The following is a 15,312-nucleotide window of genomic DNA, read 5'->3' as shown; positions in this document are numbered from 1 at the left end:
GTTATGTCCTGTCCAAGCATCACATTCAATAAAAGTGCTTTCTTTGGGCTGGGGGAAAGGGGGGATTTGGGTGGGAGGGACTTAACTGCAGGGGACAGGGCTTAGCCCTGTAGACTTGGATGTTCATTCCTTAGTAGCAAAGTCAAACCAGGTTTAGGGAAAGCAGACAGACTTTTTCAGCAAAGGTAATTCACGACAGGATGACTTAAAAAAAAAAAAAGTTGGTCAGAGGTGTTCCCAGATACCATTGTAACATGAACTACTTTGTAGCATGAATGACTTAAAGATGCTAAGCACAATTTACATCTGAATGTTGTAATATAACACTTGTAATTATATGATTTAAAAGCAGCCATCCCTTTTGTGATTAAAACTAAACTGTCAAAGGGTTCCCCAAAGCTCCAACACCAAATGCCAATAAGGTGAAATTAGGGGGGACGCAGACAAATTGAAGAGGAGTACTAAGTCTAGTATCTGCTAGGTGATTGGTTCTGCATGCTTTGAAGGTGTGGTTGCTATGCTGGACAGTGGTAAAGTTGTTCAAGAGGCAGAATGCAGATGAACAATACAGCAAATAGATGCATGTTGTTTTCCCATGTCATGGTGTGCTGATGTCAGCTTGAAGAGTTGAGAGTAATATGTTCAGGGCAATCACATCAGTTGTTACCCATTGATGACTGCAGTGACACCTTGTAGGGGATTGAGGTCTGTACTCTCCCCATATACCATAACCCCTATAGCTTGTCACCAGAAGAGGAGGTGAAGAGAAATCTCCAAGTGGGACACACTTGGAGATGTATTGCTGTGTGTGTCCCTGTTTTCCTCATTCTCCTATTCTGTCCAAAAATGAAAAAAAAAAATCCTTACGTTTTGCATGGAGTTACACTTTAACTTTGGCAGTACGTTACACTTGTGTGAAGTTGTTCTAGCCTGTGGTTGTGGTTGCAGTATCCCTCTATGTAAATCATTTCACTGCAATAATTGCTTTCAGTACCACAACTAGTGTCTTATCTCTGGGCTGTCATGGAAAGGACTTTGTCAAACAAGTGCCTGCGGCTGAAGGCAACATGCAAGATCTATCCCATATGTGTACTGCATGCACATGTGGATGAAATAAGAAAATATTTAACTCTTTGTGGCCATTACTCATATTCATCATGTCCTTGCTGGCAAGATCGGAGTCAGAAACAAGTCAGGACAAAATATGAGTGCATAATTCTGTACATACTTCATAAATCCATGTGTAGGGCTGGGTTCACGGCTATGTGATGGTGCAGTTAAAATCAATTTGCAAATAAATGCCAACAAATTAAAATTCAAGCAAAAAGTATACTTTAATACCATATCTGCAAAAAACACCAACATTTTGAGGACGCAGTGGCCCTCTTTTTTTAAGGTGACATGTGGAGACCCTGGAAAAGTTGGTGTGTTTTTCCTAATATGAATTGTCCAGGAAACCTTATACGGTACTTAGATTTGTTGGCATGCTGGCTTTCTTTGCAATAGAAAAAAATAAAAGCCATGTCTCTTCCCTGGTCCTTCGTGTCAGGCAAAATGATGTAATGGTGATGCTGAGCCCAGACACTGCATGGTTCACACAGACTTCAAGTGTCGGCACAGACAATAAATTATCCTGCATGTCTGGTTTAGGTGTTACTTTGCATAGTGACAGTTCTTCCCAGTTTTAAAAATTGAAACAAAATAATAAATAGGTTATGTTTAGGGATCGAACAAGCTCTACCTATTGCTCTCTTCTGAAACTACTGTCCTCCGCTCTGGAATCATAGAATTGTTTTTGTTAAGACTGCATTTCTTTTACACACCAGTCAAAATTGCAAATTAAAACCTTAAAATACATACCGGTATCTATGTATACCGGTACATACTTATTAAAACTAGCCTTGATAATTTGAGTGTGATTGGTGATTCATCATAAAGGGAAAAATGCGGCTGAAATGTCATGAATCAGACCTACCTACCCCGAAGCTGAGTGGACTTTTTGACTTACAGGTTAAGTCAATTCAAACTGATAATTACATTTTTGGTAGATTCTGGAGAATCGAGGCACCCAACAGATCCCAAAACTTTTCAGAGAATGCTGTATGAGATTCTGGAACATAAAGAGTAGAGTGGGAACAGTCAAACCTCACAGGTGGACAGAAAAGGTAGACATGGTATGTAGACCTCGCTGTTGGATTACGCAAGATAAGTTAGCATGGCTGTGCATCCAATGAGGCCAGTTGAGATGGGTGCCTCAGGCGATACTCAGGGAGCCATTGTAGGGTGTGCCACTGAAACCGGAGTGTTCAGGGCAAATAACCCAGGCACCTTCCTACTAGTAAGAATGGAGAACTAAAGCATCACTTTTAGGTTAACTAACCCTTTAGGCACAATGCTTGCTGGATAGCATAAGCAGTTCACTGATTGGTTTCACTTGTTCCATAGAATTGATGTCAAGCATACCACTGTTCCGTTGACATATTATATGTCAATAGACAGGATAAAATGTGTTTTAATTCTGGAGAAGCTCAATTGTGAGAACTTAACTATATAGTGGTGATGTTGTCATAGACCAAATAAGAGAGAGCAAGAGCTAAAAGCTTATTGTGTGCTGTAGACAACATCCCTTTTGACCTTGCCTTATGGATAAAAGCCACCCAAAGGGACACAGATACGTGAATTAGAACTAGCTATTACAGTTATTCTTGCTATATATAATTTGTCCTGTCTCCACTTCCCTCATAATGCCAGTCACACTGTGCTGAGTCACTGAGTGAGTGGGGTTTGTCAGTTCAGCTGGCACAGAGCCCTGCAAGCCATCAGCATACAGGTAATAAATGTCTCAAAATGATTAAGATTGGCATAGGGAACATAATGTTAGTTGACTGAAAAATTGTAGCGTGCTTGTACACATTTGATGGAACTATTTCTAAGAAGATTTTTTTTTTCCTATTGAATTCATATTAGACTCTTGCAAAATATTCTTGCTGTACACAAAATTATGCTTCCTGAGCACAAGTGCTGAGTTTGCAGTGTGAGAATGGATTCACTTGGTTTATCTCTGTCCATGGTGCTGAATGGAGCAACAAACTTGATGGTGCATGCTTGCAGAATGTATTATGCCTTAACCTCTTCAGTTCCTGAGCCATTTCCATAGTATAAGACCAGATTATTGTGTTGTTGTTTTACAGATGTATTTGTTTCATACCAAATTGCTTTTCCCCTTAATAATCTGTTTTAATATATTATACATTTTTGAACAAATATTGTTTTAATATGGAAGCAGATTCAAATATTTATTTATTACCATTATTTATTTTAGATGTTTTAATTAGGAAGTAAAAGAATAAATGTTCCCCAGTGTCACTTTTACTTAATTAGCACAGAATAATTTATGCAAAAGTATTCTAATTGCAAAATTTGTGCAACAGAGTGTCACAGCCCTTAGACAAAGTTTTCCTTTTAGTTTAGGAGATGCTTTAATCACTTTGAACGTGATATCTCAAATCATACAGGTAAGGTTGAATTGGTATGTGTGGACAGCAATTAGTTTGATGATGGCATTTTTGTGGATTTGCAATTACAGAAGGCTTAATGACATTTTATGTACTTGTCATCAATAGCATCCAGTATGTGTGTTGGAAGCTAATGCTTTAGTTGAGGGTATAGGAAAGCATGGGCATAGGACCGGGAGACTTGATTCAGTCCCAACATGAACCTCCGTGGCAACAGATCACTTTTAATAATGATGTATTTGTTTTTATCAGAATGCAATAGATCACTGTTGCAGTGGTTTATTGCTAAGTGGGGGAGGCAGAATACGTCTGTATCCTCTTTATACTTTTACAAGATAGCCAACAGATCTTTCCAAATATCCCAATTTAAAAGAAGTTGGGTTTTTCTTTGTTCTTTATGGTTACATTATGCTACAGGGCACCACTTTAGCGTGCTCTTATGCATGATCAGAAGCCCGGGGGCTTTACCAATTTACCTGCTTAGGTAAAGGCATAGGCATAGCATTGGATCACAGCTGTCACTGCAAGGTAGCAGTTTCAATCCATGCTGGACCTACTAAAACCCAGCATTGTTTTGAAGGAGGAGCTAAAGCACTCTTTAAAAGAAAAAAATGTATGTGGAGTGGGGAAATGCTGTTCAAGGAAGAATGCAGCTTGGTTCAGATTATGTGCTTCTAAGAGTTCTAAATCACAAACTAGCATTTACCCACAATTAATTTCTTTATAGCAGTGAACCCTCCCTCTTAGTCTCAACTGCAGGCAGCGGTGTACAATCTGTAAGCATGTTTCTTTCACATATTTCGATACTGCACTATATCTCCACTTTTTAATATTGATTGGTTAATCTTCTATTTATTGGCTATCCATAAACTGCCACTATCACTCTATCTCCAGCAGCTGCTGAGATCAAATCTCAGCCGCATAGGAAGTGCATCATTTTCTGTGAGTCATACCTGACTAGTAGACAGGCACTAACAGAGAGAAGCAAAAACCAGCAAAATCACTGTATAGCACTATTAAACACGAAGCAGACCCTGCATATTTAATGAGGAAACAAGTTCACACGGACAGCAGGTTTACCCACACCCCTGTAGCGGATTGCTGTTCAGAGTTGGCTTAGAAATTCAAGAGGTCATACTACCGCCTCCTGAATGCCTGTTTTTTTTTTCTTCAATCCTAAGGGGGATTTTATGTTGAAATATGTTTTTAAAACTTGCAGAAAAGCACCACTGCCATGTATACCACCTAAGCGGCGCTCATGTAAAACTGTAGTTGGGCGGTCGGGAGGATTGTACTATGACAAGTGTTTTGGCATGCAGTTGTGGTGTGGTCCTTTTGACTTCAATGGTAAGCAGCACAACCTGTCAAGCATGACATGCTATAAGAAAATTTGCAGAAAAGCATCACAACCACGACCAGCTGTACCACTTAAGTGGCGTCCATGTAAAGTTGTAATTTGGTGGTCAGTAGGGTGGTAAAAATGCAGATCCACTGTCCCTTTGAAAAACGGAAGTGCAAATGAGCTGCTATTATTTATACTGAAGGATTTTGCTCACAGTGGTTAATCTTCAGCATCTGAGACTAAGAATACCCACAGACCCGAGATAACACTCTTTAGATCTGCTAATTTGGCCATATCAAGTGGTGATCCTATATCTGAAAACCCCTAACATTCCTGCTGGCCAGGGAAAGTGATCAATTAGATGGCTTTCAAACCTGTTCTATCTTGGCCCTCCTCCCCTCTGCACAGGCATAAACATTAATGCTCGGCCAAGCTGAGTTGTTATGTTTATGTAAGAGCTGGCAGATAGTGTTGCCTGAGGGTGGTCAGATTGTGTTGAATGCCTGACCGCCCTCTTAATCTATGGGAAGCTTTTTTTCTTAAGCCATCTTTTGTTACAATTCAAACCCCAAGAACATAGGAGGACAGCAGGTGACGATAAAGCCAGACAATGTTACCACAACACAAAGCCAATAAAGTGACAAAGGAAATTATGTTTCTGATGTATCCAGCAAATGGAATAAGAATAGATCTTTATTCATTTGCTTTTTGAGTGTTTATTGATAATGCTGAGTACTAGGTAAATTGCAGAAGGATCTTTTATATTGTGGAATATTATATTATACCTATGTATTAAAAATATTCCGCAATAGGCAACTGTGCTGACAAACAGGAGTAAAACCCCCACTAAATATTAAAATCTCTAGCCAGGCTTTGGACATTCTGGTATTTACAAACAAAACAATACATGAGCTATAAAACAAGTTGCCACTGACCTCTGTACCTTCAGAAGCTATGGAGCAATTCAACACAAATGGGAGCCATTTGTACCATATAATTCACAAGTTATTGCTACTCTTAGGCTGGCCAAATACTGGGAGCTGTTTCTCATTCACACTAATAGCATGTATAGGGGAATACTCCATCCAAGCCCTGCTCCCCCCTTCCCCAACCACCTTCCCCACCAGTCTATTGCACACCCGCCACTGTCAGAATACACAATCAATGACTGCAGCTGATTGACTGATCAGATCGGCTCCATCGACAAAAGTCAATTGAGAAATCAACTTTTATCGAACTGAGGTGTCCTGATGGGGCCACACACTGATTGAACTTTGGCCAAATCAGTAAGACTTGGCAGAAATGTAACCAATGTATGAACAGCTTTAGAGATTAAACATTGAAGAGGTCAGTAGTGTGATCAAGCTTCTACTGTCACCAATTTACTTTTAGAATTAAAGGATATCGTAACCCAAGAATATAATACAACTTACCATTCCTTAGATGCGGTAGTTGCATTAGTTTTCATATTGGGAAGATGGGAAAACAAATGTGAAGTACAGCCTGGGTGACAACCATGGCTCCCTCTATACTATAGATACAGTGGAGTGAGTCAGCATAGCCATTCAAGGACAAGAACTGAGTTATTAACAGGATTATCAGGTAAAAATAAAGGGAAATCAATAAAGAAAACTAATGCAGTCACCTCTGAGGACTGGTAAGCTGAAAAATATTATATTTTTTTTAAAGGTTTACATCTGCTTTAATTGCAGGTTTTAAGATATGACTTTATAAAGAGAACTAGACTTGGTTGGGGTTATGCAGCTCATAGCTATCAGAGCTCCTTAAATAAACAATTTATTGTTGTTGAACTCCTTTATTAGTCACTATTATGCAAACTCATGAGCTGGAAGACAATATGTATTCGCATGAAGTCAAGCAGCTTGCAGGGCAGCAATTGTCTCGCATCAGAGGACCTCTCAGCTTTAACTCTTAGCTGCAGAATCGTCCTTGCACAAAATAATTTAAGCTATACCAAGAACAAGCATCAAACATTCATAAGTCAACCTAGAAAACAGAAATCATAATTGCCTGTATTCATGCCGGTCAGGACCACTGTACCTTGCTACCCATATGAATTGAAACTGGCCAATGTTTGTCCATCCAAACTGATTTGATTACTTCCTCCCTTAAAGTTACACTAAACTCAAGAGTTACAACATAGAAAATGCATTCAAGTACCTCAACTATTAAGAAAAAATGTATCTTATTTGTGTATCACTCGGCTGTAGATCCTCAAATCATCTCTGAATTGATGCTGACACTGTCCTTCCTTCTGGAGGGGGGCTACTTTTGTTCACCATGGTCCCTGTGTGTGTTGTAATGTAGCCACCACTCCAGGCTCACTCCTGTAGTCCTGTCATGTGATGGACTACAATCTCACGTTTAGTTTACTAATTTGTATTGAGAGTGTAGTGCATCATGGAAGTGAGCTTGGAGCGGTGGCTACTTTACAACACACACAGGGACCAGGGGGAACAAAAGTAGCCACCCTCCAGAAGGAAGGACAGTGTCCGCATGAATTCAGAGATAACTTGAGAATCTACAGCTGAGTAATACACAAATAAGATGCATTTCTGTTAATAGTTAAGGTAATTGAATGTTTTTTTCTTTTTTTTTTAAGGTTTTACTCCTGAGTTTAGTGTCACTTTAAACCCTCAGCTTGCTTGTCAGATTAGGAATGGTGAATGGCGGAGGTGGAGTTTATTTTGGGTGCAATTGAAGTATATGTCTGAGTCAGGGTAGTCAAAGCCTACAACATTGCACCTGGAATAGGGTACTGCTCAAAATAATTTTTGATGATTTACAGAAACTTGCAGACAGATTTTGATGTATGCTTTTCATTCATATTAAATTAATTAGACATGTGACTTGTTTACTTTAAGTCTAAAATCCTCATTGAACTTATAGATACATAGATTTTAGAGTGCTCAGAATTTTAGATGTAAAAATAAGCATAACATGACAGAAGGTGTTTGTCACTGTGTGTCACCTTTTCTTCCTTATCTCTCTCTTTGTAGTTGGTAGGCAACCCCTTGCTGTGAACTTCAATAGGCTTGTTGTCATGATGTTCGATGTGAGTAAAAGGAAGAATGGCTTTCACACTGATCAAATACTTGTTTTAGATATTTTTTTCCTCTGAAACTTATAGGTTCATAAATAAATTTGCCATTTACATTTGAGTTAAATTTATTTTTAAATTGGCACTAGGATTGAGACTGAGTGGCGGAGGGGCTGAAGCTGAGAACTCCATTGTGAAAATCTTACCTTTTGTAGCTTGATCTCCTACTATTGAGATCTATTTATTCAGCTTAATTAGTAAGGTGAGGGGCGGTGTGTCACATATTCAATGTCACATATTCACATGTCACATGCTGATATTCAAATAGATACAGGCAGTCAGAGGTGAGGATCCAGCCCTAGGAGTCATTCATCAATCATGCTGTTTTTTTTTTTTGTTTTTTTTCTGAATTGGATTTTCCTGGGTGATCCTTATTGCTTCAACCAAATAAGGCCAGCCCTAGGGGTGTCTGTTTGTCCTTTTACACACGGCTGCCCATAGACTAGCATTAGGCAGACTCGATCAGACCGGCCGCGTGAAAGGGGCCTAACACTTAATCATCCCCTTGCCTGAACCCTGATCGTTTAAACTAAGCCATGAAATAATGCATTTAACTCCTATCCACCCCACCCCTGACCACCATCAACACCTAGGGGCATATGGATTGCAGAGAGCAAATACCTCTATCTTCTAGAGAATGCAATGTTTATTCCATACTGCACTTGCATTCTCCTCCTTCATAAAATACAGGCTGCGTTGTCGCATAGCATGCTCTCTGAATATCACTGCAGAGAACACGCTGTGATTACGACAGAGACCAGCCATGTGACTTTGACAGGTCATGTAATATGGTTCTCTTTCTTTTTGTTTGCTGGGAAGTAAGCCACTTGTAATGCATATTTGTAAAGCACTTTGCTGATTTTTTTATAACTCTCCCTCTTAGAGTTTACTAGAGTTTCAGTTAGGGCCGAGGTTAAAGATAAAATACTGAGATCTAACCCCTAAATGAGCCCTTATCACATAACCTCTGACAGCACATAACCTTCTCCACAACACAAAACCATCCCCTTCCTTAAAGCCTAACTGTAGCTTTACCTCCAAAACCTGGCCCATGTGTCACTAGCAGTTCTATAATTGGTGATGACTTGCCAGCAACATAATTGCTAAGAATCTATCTAGCTTCCCCTTTGCTATAACTCCTTACCGGGGCTGGATTTACTCTCTCTGCGGCCCCAAGGCCAGGTTCCTCAATGCGCCCCCCTACCTGCCAAACCCCCCTCCATGGAGAATGGCAGACCTGCAGGCTGCACACAAGTGATCTCGATGACATCGCCGGGATAACTTGTACAAACCAAGTGGCAGCTTCCCTGCTGTACATTTAGCTCTGCTTGCCCAAAGCAGGGCTAAATGTAGAAAACAACTACCCGCCCGGCGCCCGTACCTGCATGTCCCGGGCATTGGGAGATAGGAATTCCACACCCCTGCTGCCCCAAGGCTGGGCCTTGGTTGGCCTTGTGGGAAATTTGGCCCTGCTCCTTACTCTGGCCAAACTAGAGAGGTGACACGCAACTGCTGCTTCCTTGCTAGCCATCAAGACTCTGAGATAGCATCAGCTGCAAAATTGCCAATGTCACATGGGTCTAACACTAACCTTACATATTTTCTACACTTAGATCTACTATTAAACTGATCCCCTTGTTTTTATTCTCACATTGCCCTACACCAAGAGTAGCCACTCTGAATCCTTACAGCTCTACAATGACAGATACCAGCACTGTGAGTCCTAGGAACTACTGATCTGAAAGAAATAATTACATTCACAGAGTAGATTTTCTAAAGGAACTCCGGGCACGGAGTAACAATAAAATCTAATATAGCCTAATAAACCATTTTAAAATCTACAGGAATTGCTCTGACAAAAATATCATAAACGGCTTTTTTCTCCTCTCGTATTTCTTTTGGGCACTTCATAAACTAAAAGTGCCTGAGTGGAGGCAGTCAATGTAGGCAATGAAGTAGACATGGGATATGGGTGTGAGCATGTCAGCTTCAAGAACTCAGAGACCTTATGGCCCCACAGTCCAGAAAGGTGCTCTTTAGGGCTGCTAATTTAGATATTGAACATACATAATGATGAAAGCTTACAATCCAGGAGACGCAAGAGCCGGGGAGTTCACCCAGGCATACAAAGGGCAAAAGGTATGCCATTTCTCCCACCACACAAAAAGTATATGTTTTCTAGTCTTTCAGCTGCATTTTATCACAATGCACTGCATGCCACTAGAGGTTGCTGCATGGTAGTGCAGTGCAACAAGCTGCTGTGCAGGGACCTGAATGGAGTGTACACATTGTACACTGCACATAAATGTAAAAAAAAATTAAACCGTGACAGCTGCAGCAGTGTGTGATCCAGCGATTCTCACAACTTTCCCTCAACATCTCATCTCAATCATTAACATTAATTGAGATTGCAAAAGTCACAGAGAAGCTTCCCTATTTGCATTGTCTATACTGGCATTAGAGGACTGTAAATATGTCTTGTGACCAAATGCCAAGAGTTGCATGGAACCTAATGCTGAAAGTTGGGAAAAGGTGTGTTGAAATAAACCATTCTGGTGGGTGTCCAAGGTTCAATGTAGAGATCACATCCAGTAAGATGTCAAGGGATTTGGGAGGCCGCTAAAATGATTCAACCACGTATGGTCTACCCAAAGTAGTGATCAAAGTGTTGTGTAGAGTTGATAAATTAAACTGGTACTTTGCAACCTGTCAAAAGGTAAATACGTTGTAGGTGGATAAACTGAATTTCTAGCCATGCTTTTAAGAATAAATTACCCATTGCAAGCAAGGTTTCAAATGGCTATTGAAAGATTAATGCAGGTCACATGAATCAGAATAAAGTTAGTAATGTCTAAATTTCCTGTATTAATTGTATAATATGGAGTTTTTCATATCAGTGTAACACGAGTTGTGTTGAAGTCAAGGCTCTTGACCTTAACACTGAACTCCACATAAACAGCTAAATGCACAAATTAATTATATATATACACTCTGTTGTCTGACAAACAAGTTTTAATTCTGTTTAGCTACTTTTATGATCCATATACCCCTTCCAGACAGAACAGCCAGAGAGTGTCATAACTTTCTCTGTTAGAGTTAGGGAATAAAGGTTGCTTACGTCCTTACCTGCTGATAGGACAGTGAAAGAGCGGCAACACACTGATAAATCATAATTCCTGCTCATTGCTATTGTCTGTCAGGTTGTTCCATGTCATCATATGAGCATGCAGCAGAGCCTGAGTAGCTCCTAGTGTTGCCAGCCATCTCTCCCCAGGCTGCATCGCTGCTGTGCAAGGCATGGCAGATGCTTACATCAATACAGATTCAAGTACTTATGTAGGTTATATTAAAAAATTTATGTTATTATTTATATAATTGGATTAGGTAGTGCTTTTGTTTCTTTTAAATTCCTCTTTTAACTTCTGACATCATCTTGAAGTCTTAAGGGGGCCATACACTATGTCAATTGTGTTTGATTCTCGATGAACTGGACGAAATTCGCACAGTGGGTTCAGCTGTCGGCACCCTTTTGGCTGGCATCCCTCGATCAGCTGATTGAAGGAGCTGGTCGGAACATCTTTGAAAGAACAGGCTGCCAAGTCTGACAGCGGGCGATTGCTCAATTATCGCTTGTAAGCAGTGATGGAGGAATCTGTTCTATTTTTTGGTTTAGCCCATGGGTTGAACGAAAAAAATAGAATAGTGTATGGCCAACTTAATACTATAATCGGCCTACTGCTGTTGGGAATGAGCAGCCCAATTAGGACTTCTTGGTAGTTGAAGAGTGATCTTATTCTGACAAGTTGTAGTTGCCAGTTGATGTGAGATTCCATAGAGTATGTTAGCTGTAGCTGATTGCAGCAAAGGAGGATATCAGCAGTATAGCCACAAGCCATTAGAGACTTTAGAGAGATTTAAATGGAAGTATTACTAATAACCGCTCAGGAAGATATAATTGCCTCGATGTAGTTAGGTACCAAAAGTTTCACTCTTTAGAAGCTAAAGTAGTATTATAGAGGACACCTAAAATATTGTAACAGTCATGGTGGTGATACTTAGCCAGTCGAAAGGTGGGACAGGTTAATGCACCACATTCTTGTCTGTACCATTGTAAGTACTTTAACGCACAACAAGCCTATTAAAATTGGAATCTTGAAAGCCGATTAGACGTTGTGGGCAACACAGACACTTTGCTATATTTTGCTTTTTATCCATCCATGGTTACCAAAATAAACTGCTCATGCTAGAATATGATAAAAGCGGAGAGGAGCGAGAAGTAAAGGTTCCTCAGGAAATTCACTTACAGGGAACAGACCTACACCAGCAATGCGTCTATTAGAGACCCCGGTGCGGATCACAGCTCACCAGAATATCCAAAGTAAATAAGACGTACAAATTTAATAATCCATATTAAAATCACAGCAACCAGTTGTGGCAATATCACCATCCATTAGTCCTTGGGCAGTGATCCACATCGAGGTTCCTAATTGAAGCTGCACTAGAACATCAGCTATGAAGAAATGAAAAGCGACTGCATTTATAGACTTTTACTGGCTTCTATTTATAGAAGAGGGTGATGTGTAAAATGCTTCAGGGCAGGATAGAAAGAAAGGATTGGAAACAGGTATATAAATTAGAATTTGATGGTATTACAAGTGCCAGCTTGCACTGACATTGAATCATTCATACTGATCATACAAAAAGTAAATACACTTGACAAGGATACTGATTACAGAAAGCTGACATAACCCCCAACCCCTATTCGTATTATCCTGCTGCATTAGAATACTCAAAATAATAATACAAAAAAAGTATTTACTCATTTCATTGATGCCCTGCTGCAGACAACCTCCCATGGCCAGATGATCTGGCAGAGCCACTGATTGGCCTACCGTGTCTGACTATTAATACCCATAGGCTCTTAAGACATTTGGTCACATAATCATCTGCTGTAGAAGCCCTAACTAACGGATTTAATAAGGGGGCAGGATGGTCTGGTTTTGGGGAGGGCTATTTATCATCGAAATGGGCTCATGACATATACCTGTTATTTTACAGAAACTAAAATCCTCACTAAGAGGCTTTAGTACTTAAAAGTGGACCTTCACTCCCCAGATTCACCTTTGTCTGGCTTTGTTCCCCAACACCATTGTCACCTATGCAAGAATAATACACAATATTATGAACCACCAAAGAAATGTGCACAGGTATATCGTGCCGTTCCCGGGAAGGACAGGTGCTGCGTGTGATTGTACGCAGTAGCCTGTTCTTCTCTATGGGGGTACACACGGACACCCGCACGGATGTGCAGTTCGGATGAGCTTAAGGCCATAGAGAAGAACAGGCTTCTGCGTACAATCAGACACAGCACCTGTCCTTCGCAGGAACGGCCCAATACGGCCCTGTACACTGCACAGATCTGTACGGGCCGACTTTAAGCAGTGTGAATGAGGCCTTAAGGTGTCATACCTGGAAAAGCTGGAACGCAAGAAAATGTATCAACATCACTAATGACAAATTTTTAAAAATTTCATTTTTTATTGAAAATACCACCTATGTAAAACATATATAAACTGTTTGAGTCAGTCCACACATCCGGGAAAAACATCCCTCATCACCACTCATTACACAAAGAGGTGGAGAGAGTGGAAGTTATGCAGGAAAGACAAGGCTGGGGATATCCAATAACCATCCATTAATATCTTATGTTACTCTCCAGCTCAGTAAATGTTTCTTATCACTTCCTCACAACCATTCCATTCATCTACATCCTCCACTCTTCCTGAATCAGTCCGTGCTGCTTCACAACACGTCGCCTGAAATCCACGGCATGCGACATATGCGACTGGGGCGGGCTTTGGTCATATGCAAGAATGACATGTCCCAGTTCCCACAGTCTCCTGGGGTATCTGCATCACATATCCAAGGATGCTGCATGAGCAGGGAATCACAGCTCCCAAAGGGTGGATCTGACTGCACAATGTCAGGGGTGCCTGCAGAACCTGGATGACAGCCAGCTCCCAGCGACGTCAGAGAAGAAGATGGCGGCACGGGACCCAGACTGTGGCAATGAATCAGTGATTCACAGCAGGAAAATGCTGGATTTACTTGCCAGGTGAATATGTTATCTGGTAAGAACCTAACATAACATTTGAGAGGCAATAGGGGAACAAGAGGGGAGGGGATGGGGGAGATGATGTTTCTCTTTACTGCCATTGAACCAGAACAAGTTTGCAGCAAGATAATCTGAATACAGTACATAGTCGGGGGCTGTGAACTCTTCACACAGGTTTTTTAAGTGTGGTTGACAGGCAGTTATGACCTTAAAATGCTAGGCCTCATGGTTCAATGTACATTTGCACAGTTAGCAGGTGGTGCTTTGTGCTTCATGTCTACTCTGAACGTTGTATGCAATGGCCACTCCACAGCTGGCTGCTCATTTTAGAGACTACCCTTTCCATTCAAGGAAACCTGTGTTTAGAAAAACATGTAACATGCCACTGATGACCTTTCATTCGGAACATGCTTGTTGCCTGGTGGTTGTGCTAATCTAAGGATTTCAGTACTGTGAGTCACTGACCTGGAACAAGCATACTGGGAGTTTACAGAAATGATTGGGAGCCGCAGGGAGATGCTCCCAATCATGTGACAGCCAATAACAATGGTCACATGATCAGGACTCTGGTTCCTGATGTTGAGACAAAGTTAAAGGGCTGGCAGCAAGGGGTTATAGGCTGGATATCATTTTCTTGTTTTTTTAAAATTCTTTATTTTCTTGTTTTCATAATACAGTTAATCACATAAAACAAAACACAGTATACATGAATCATCTATCATACCTCTTTTCCACATAGGCGACCGAGCCTGAGCCTAACCAGCCCACAATAAATTCAAAAAAAGAACCCTGAGTATTGTAAAAGTACATAAGAAGGTCCTGGTGGCTGCAAAGCTGCGGGTAAGTATCCAATGGAAAAGAGAAGGCACAGTGGCGATATTCCAACTTGACTAGTGAGCAAGACGTGCAGCGTGTCTGAGGTACGTGTAATCTGAGGGAGCTGTCTATTATGAGCAAGGTCACCATTGAGTGTTATGTAATTATTGGCCACTATGAGGTAGTAGGCATAATACCAACAAGGACTGGGGAAAAGGGGTGATTGGTAGTGCATAACGTGAAAAGGGATTCAGCTTCTATCATGAAGTTCCATCGTAACTGTGTACCATAGATAGCTTGACCTGATCGCACGATCACACTTGGATTGCATTTCTGGGCAGAGGGACCCTGCACACGTGGGATAAAAAAGGGACCCTATTTGGGGCCGCCAAAGGGGAACAAT

At 40.8% G+C, this 15,312-nt stretch overlaps 1 protein-coding gene across 2 annotated transcripts in view; it reads left to right on the top strand.

The window, feature by feature from the left end:
* The window catches only part of CADM3 (cell adhesion molecule 3), a 378,944-nt gene that overhangs the window by 261,145 nt on the left and 102,487 nt on the right, over nucleotides 1-15,312 (top strand). The window lies entirely within an intron of this gene.

Source organism: Nanorana parkeri, unplaced genomic scaffold, assembly GCF_000935625.1.
Source record: "Nanorana parkeri isolate BGI_ZX_2015 unplaced genomic scaffold, ASM93562v1 scaffold202, whole genome shotgun sequence".
Lineage (NCBI taxonomy): Eukaryota > Metazoa > Chordata > Amphibia > Anura > Dicroglossidae > Nanorana > Nanorana parkeri.
The sequence above is the reverse complement of the archived record's forward strand: the minus strand, read 5'-3'. Positions and strand labels throughout refer to the sequence as shown.